The sequence below is a fragment of the Balaenoptera borealis genome (assembly GCF_965194805.1).
Source record: "Balaenoptera borealis genome assembly, chromosome: X".
NCBI lineage: Eukaryota > Metazoa > Chordata > Mammalia > Artiodactyla > Balaenopteridae > Balaenoptera > Balaenoptera borealis.
The window spans coordinates 33,442,130-33,448,129 of NC_138881.1; the positions used below are offsets into that span (position 1 = coordinate 33,442,130).

The 6,000-nt window shown below is 44.2% G+C and overlaps 1 long non-coding RNA gene across 1 annotated transcript in view; it reads right to left on the reverse strand.

Annotated features, from left to right (window-relative positions):
* LOC309621216 overlaps positions 1–3,045 on the reverse strand; it is a 444,919-nt gene extending 441,874 nt beyond the window's left edge. The window contains exon 1 of the long non-coding RNA XR_014239830.1: positions 2,526–3,045. This is a non-coding gene — a long non-coding RNA (uncharacterized lncRNA). The remainder of the gene's footprint in view (positions 1–2,525) is intronic.
* Between the last annotated feature and the right edge of the window lie 2,955 nt (positions 3,046–6,000).

Here is a 6,000-nt window from a genome sequence, read left to right on the forward strand (position 1 = left end):
CCTGGTAGGAGAGAACTTCTGTTTCGACAAGCATTGATGTGAGTAAACCACTCTGCCTACAATTTTATATGCTAGTGATTAGAAGAGTTTCCCACGGTCTAGCTTCTGGCACCGTCCATTTCAATAATTGTTTCTCTGCCAGTCCGTCCCTTCTTCCAGGTGCCAGGAGCCAGAGCACGTGGTTAGGTTACCCAACAGCCTTTGGCCTCGCGTCCTCATGTCCCAACACAGGTGAGTCAGCACAGGGCACATGAGGAGAATTTCTGGAAGCCGTTCCGTACGTGGGAAAGCTAGCAGTAGCTTACCTCTAGGTAGGACTGTGAACCAGTGAAATACAGCTCAGAAATCCAAACTAAATATATCCTCAACTCAGTATCCTCGTGGCTAGATTCCCAACACCCACCTGGTTACTCTAATGACAAACCCCCTCGAGGGCAAAGACCCAGGTGCTTGCGGCGGGGGCCAGGGAGCTCACGCATAACACCCTGTAGGGTACGGTACGGATGCTGGTAAATGCAATGGACAGCCTTTGATAGTTTTGAGCATAGGAGGGACATGATCTGACGTACTGAATTTTATCACTTTCCCCCTACATTTTATCACTGGGGTTATCGGGATTATCCTTGTAGAAACTGTATTAGAATACTTGTCTGGCAAGTGGCAGTTCAGGCATAGCTGTCATTGCCTGCACAGAGGAACTTGTTCAGGAAAGTTCTCATTTTCCTCCCTTTAGGCGAGTTCTGTGCATTATCCGTACTACCCATGTTGAGCCTAATTGCTTTCTCAAGTGCCTTCCAAAAGATTATATGATGATTTGGGACTGAAACAAAAAGTTAAGGTGCAACAGAAAGTCAGGGAAACACAGCAGCAGCGTAAAAATTGGGTACTAGTGAAATGAATGTTCATTGTTGGAGGAATGATTGAAAGTCCATAATTTCTCGCAAAGCAATTACCAAGTAAGTGCTTTAAAAATGTATCAGTGAGTAGATGGACTTGGGTTTTCTTTTGTTCGTGATATACATCCGAAAGGATTGCCTACCATTCCACCAAGCAACGAATGAATCTGGATGCAGTAAAAAGTGTCAAATATCCTGGAATTGCGAAGTATCTTCAAAGCAGACAGATTCTGGTGAGACTAAGTGATGTTCTGCACAAGATTATTATTAAGGCAAAGCGTCATAGTTTAGTTCATGGCAATGTCCCTTACTTTACTTACTTATACATAAAATAAGGCTGCTTCCTACAATGGATGGCGTCTTAGATTCAATAACATATGGTAAGTTTAATAAGATCACTCTCACTGCTTAGTTTGAAATAGACCCTAATGGGACAAGGTTAGAAGCAGGGAGGCCATTTGCCAGATGATTATGGTGATCCAGATATCCCGGAGGGGGTGGTAACAGTACAGGTAGTGAGAAGTGGTCAGACTATGGATGTATTTTGAAGGTAAAGCAAATAGGACTGGATACAGGGTATGAAGGAAAGAAACATGAGAAAGGATTACTTCAAGGCTTTTGATTTCAGCAACTGGAGAAATGACAAGGACATCCGGAGAGATGGGTGCCTGGAACTTGGTAGAAGAGATAGTAGGGACAACATCAGAAGTTCACTCTTGAGCAAGGTATGTCTGAGATGTCTGTTAACAGACGGGAAGGCAGAAGGTGTGGGTCCAGGTGCTGGCGGGTCAGTAGGTGACGTGACAGAGTCTGTGATGCCCTCTTCTGATTCCTACCCCTTTCTCGGTACGGTAAGAAGCAGGTCACTAGCTGGTTGTAGGGGTCGGGGAGCAAGTGCTAGAAGCTTGAAGAGAGATAATACAGTATGAAATAGTCATCTAGGACTTTGCTACTCGAGGGGCACCAGTGTTGCACCTTACCTGGAGGCCTGTTAGAAACACAGGCTCTCATACTCAATGGCAAGATCAGGAAGTGTATTTATCAAGGCCCCCGGGTGACTGACAGCACACTCAAGTTTGAGATATACTTTCGGGAGAGCGACTAGGTTGGGGAAGAAGAGTCTGAGGGTCCGGCTGCATTAAGGGCCCACGTGAGGTTTGCACTCTGAATTTCAAGAGAGACCCGTCTGCATGGCGGTGAGTTTTACTCCAGCCAAAGGCACTAGCAGGGTACATACAGCTGCAGGGCAGGCAGAGAGCTGGCTGTGACTAGGGTTCTGCTTGTTTCAAGGAAGTATGTTTGAATGAGACTGAGCCCAGGGAGTCAAGTATATGAGGAAATAAAATAGATATAGGCATGGTGGGGACACAATTTTTTTTTTTTTTTTTTTTTTTTACTGATACAACTGAATTTTTCCTGATAGAAATCAGTATTTTTTACATAATACGAAACATTTAGAGAACCCTGATTTACATGAGATTAGCTGAAGCACTACTTCACCCAGGGGTGTTTATTTTTAGTGGGTGTTTTGTGAAAGTTGACATATTAGTAAGATGCAGAAAAATGAATGTTTAATGGTATAACGTGAGGCGCTCTGGTCAGTTGGGACTAAGGAACTTCCTGGTGTACGCTGAAATTGCATCTAAAATTTAACAGAGTCCTTCACTGAGGTAGTGTCTTGATGTCTGTCACAGAATCCTTAGAAGATTAATCCTAGAGGTGGGAATTTCAGGCATGAGTCTTGCCAGTGAAAAGTTTTGTCTCCAAATTTCGGGCCTGCCTGTGTGAGGCAATGTTATGAAATGAGCCCCCAGGGCCTGGCAGCATCTCCGGGGTTCCTGCGGCAACCCTCAAAATGAGATTGCGACTCCGGGCAGAGGCCATGACTCCTGTTCTTCCTTCGACCGTCCACTCAGCAGCCTCTCAGCCACGGGCACAGTGGACACGTCTACATTAACAGGACCGCAGGGTCAAGCATTGTAGAGCAGAGAGAGACTCCACAGATCTTCAGTTTCAATGCCTCATCCAGTCGAGAGACACATGTTCATCCAGCTGTGTGTATGCTTCCATTACTGGGGAAGACATTCTTGCCCAAGTCAGCTAATTCCGTAGCTGGGCTGTTCTCATCCCTTTTTATATTGTCTCCGTATCTGTCTCCTAAAGCTGCTTCCACTGGTCTCAATTCTGCCAAATGGAGCAAAAGAGAATCTCCCAGACTCATTTCAAAATTTTCAAAACCTCATTTCAAAAATGACAAGGCTGCTCATATATCAGTGTCACTCTAGCGGCCCGCACTACCTACTGCACATCTTTTATTTATTCATCCATGTATTAGAATAAAAGCCTTAGAAGTGCACCCATCTTCCAATTGATGTTTGGTCGTTTCAGAATACCATGGGAGTTCTACATCCATTGCTCTGGACGTGACACGCCCATTAATTTAGAATAACTTTCAATTCGTTTTTCCAATGGCTCAGTCAACACTCTTAATTGATATTGAGCAGCAAAACCCCCTGGGGGTTTTTCACATTAATTGCTGTCAAGCTGGGTCTCCTCCAGCCAGTACTCGGAATTGATCTTTCGGACTTTAAGGCAAAGCTCTTGTTTTCCCTTAATAGGCTTCACCTTGTTGGTTTCACCCCATCATTCTATCCTGTAGGGTTCCTTAATACTACCGATGGTAGTATCTGCGTTTTCCGCCAACTGTCCTCTGCAGAAACAAGAACATAGCAGTCCTGAGACTGGTACCCTCAGAAAGGCCTGTTTGCAAACTTGGCCCTTGGCTGGTGTCTGGGAGCTTCGATTTCGGGGCGGGGGTACTTAATACTCCCTAATCGATACGAATTTTTACCGTGCCTGGACTGTATACAAACAACGTCTTTTATTCTGACACCTACTTTCCTTCTGGAAGTCTGGGCTTCTGCTACATGATAGGCAGAGGGTGCCGATGTGACCAGCCTCCAGTAAAAAAACAAAAAACAACCCTAAACTGAGTCTCAAAGGGCTGCGCTGGGCAAAAGCATTGCGCACATGATGCTGCATTTTAATTTCTGGGGGAAGAGGACGTTGTGTGTGGCCCCTCATGGGAGGCGTACACGTGGATTCCTCCAGACTCCGCCTGTGTTTGTCCCCTTAGGATCTGGCTCTGTATCCTTAACCACATGGCTGTGGTAAATCTCAGCCCCAACTGCAACTATATGCTGATTCCCAAGAATCCTTTTCCAGGAATCCTAGTGAATCTCTGAACGTGGGTGCAACACTGAGGACCCGTGACCTACCTCCTGACTCTGAACTACTTGCAGATCTAAATTGCCGGGTTCCTACTGTCAAGCAGGGGTGGGAGCTCAAGCATGACTATGACAGCCCATCCTTTACAAGCTAAAGTCTGTGTCTTCACTCATTGGGGGTGACATATAATGACACCGAATGTTGGATGATGGCGTCCACCGTTCAATAAAGCAGCGCTTCCCAAATGTGTTCTGACCGCTCTCATCCTACAAGACTCTCCTTGAATAAAAGGGCCCCACGTCAAGTACTTTTGAGAATTCTCAGTGCAATGGATTCCCCTCTGTCTTTTTCAGTACCACACAGCAGGGTCCACAACTGACACACCCCCTGAGCATAGAAGATGTAGCTTCCCTTTCTATGACTTGCAAGTACACAACAGAAATGTATATAACGATATAAAAATTACTCATCTAACTCCCACCTAGACGTATTAGATGTTAACATTTTGTCACACTGGCTCCCGTTCTTTTTTTAAAAGTAACTAAATATTTTTGCACCAGAAGTTTCTTTTGTATGCCGCTTCAGTGGCATCCTCCAAGCCCCTTCCTAACAAGAGGTAAATATTACCTTGGGGGTGTAGCTTATGTTTCCTGTCCAAGTTCTCACACTTTTACCATCTACGTATGTGGAATTGTTTTAAATGTGTTTGATCCTTACAGAAGTATTATTGGGTTATAATGTGATTATTTCCTGTTGCTTTTTTGAGGGTTTATTTCTCCACGTAGATGCATGTAGCCTCGGCTTATATATTTTCACTGATCTATATACCGTGAACTGTTATAACTACACCAACCACTTTCTTAAAATGCCTCTTCCCAAGCTAACCCTATACTTACTACGTTAGAGTCTCTGGGGATGGGTACCAGCCATCGGTATTTTTTCGAGTCTCCTTGGTGATTCTAGCGTGCTGTGGGGTTTGAAGATCAGTGCCTTACCCTAGAACTTAACATTTTACTCGGAAGAATTAAGGGGGTGCCATTCTTATACGAAAAGAAACAGGGATATGTCACAGAGTAGAATGCAAAATTCACAGAGCGGTCAAGTACCTAGGCCAAGGTCATACAACTGGTGAACGGTAGATACAGGATTCACACGTGCAGCCCGTGGTTGCCTGCTCTCCTCTGCTATCAGGAGTAGTTAGTTTGGAAAGAGTAAGCAGCATTGCTCTGGTCCAAACGTTCTTAAAGGGTGGTCCCCACACCTGCATCATCAGCATTACCTGGAAACTTGCTAAAAATGCAGATTATCAGGCCTCACCTCAGACCTTCTGAATCAGAGACTTTCAGGGTGAGGACTTGTGATCTGTGTTTTAACAAACCCTCCAGGTGATAGAGATGCACACGGAAGTCGCAGGACCACTTTTAGTCTCCTAACTTTAAAACTTTCTAACCATTTTACATTAGCTTTCAATTTCGGGGAATATGATGAGAACTTCCCTGTCTCTCCCTTCCTTTTCTACCAATTGTAGGCATGCTTTTCATCTTATTTTTTCTGTTCTTTTCTTTTTCTTTTTCTCACTAGAGGTGCTTTTAGTATTCATCTTAGTTGAGGTCTTTTACTACATGACAGCTATGGCCATACTTAAAATGTTTACAGAGCCGTGGGAAAAAGATCTGGGTTGCCAAAACAAGACACACCTCTTTTGAACCAGGAAGGCCCTGAGCCTGTTCAATGCTGAGATCTTTCTATGAGACCAAAACTACCTTTACATCTCACGCAATCACCTCACTTTTCAAAAGGTGTTAAATAGTTTTCAGGGGTTAGAAAAGGTGATCTTATATAACAATCAAACTATGGTAATTAATTATTCTACAAT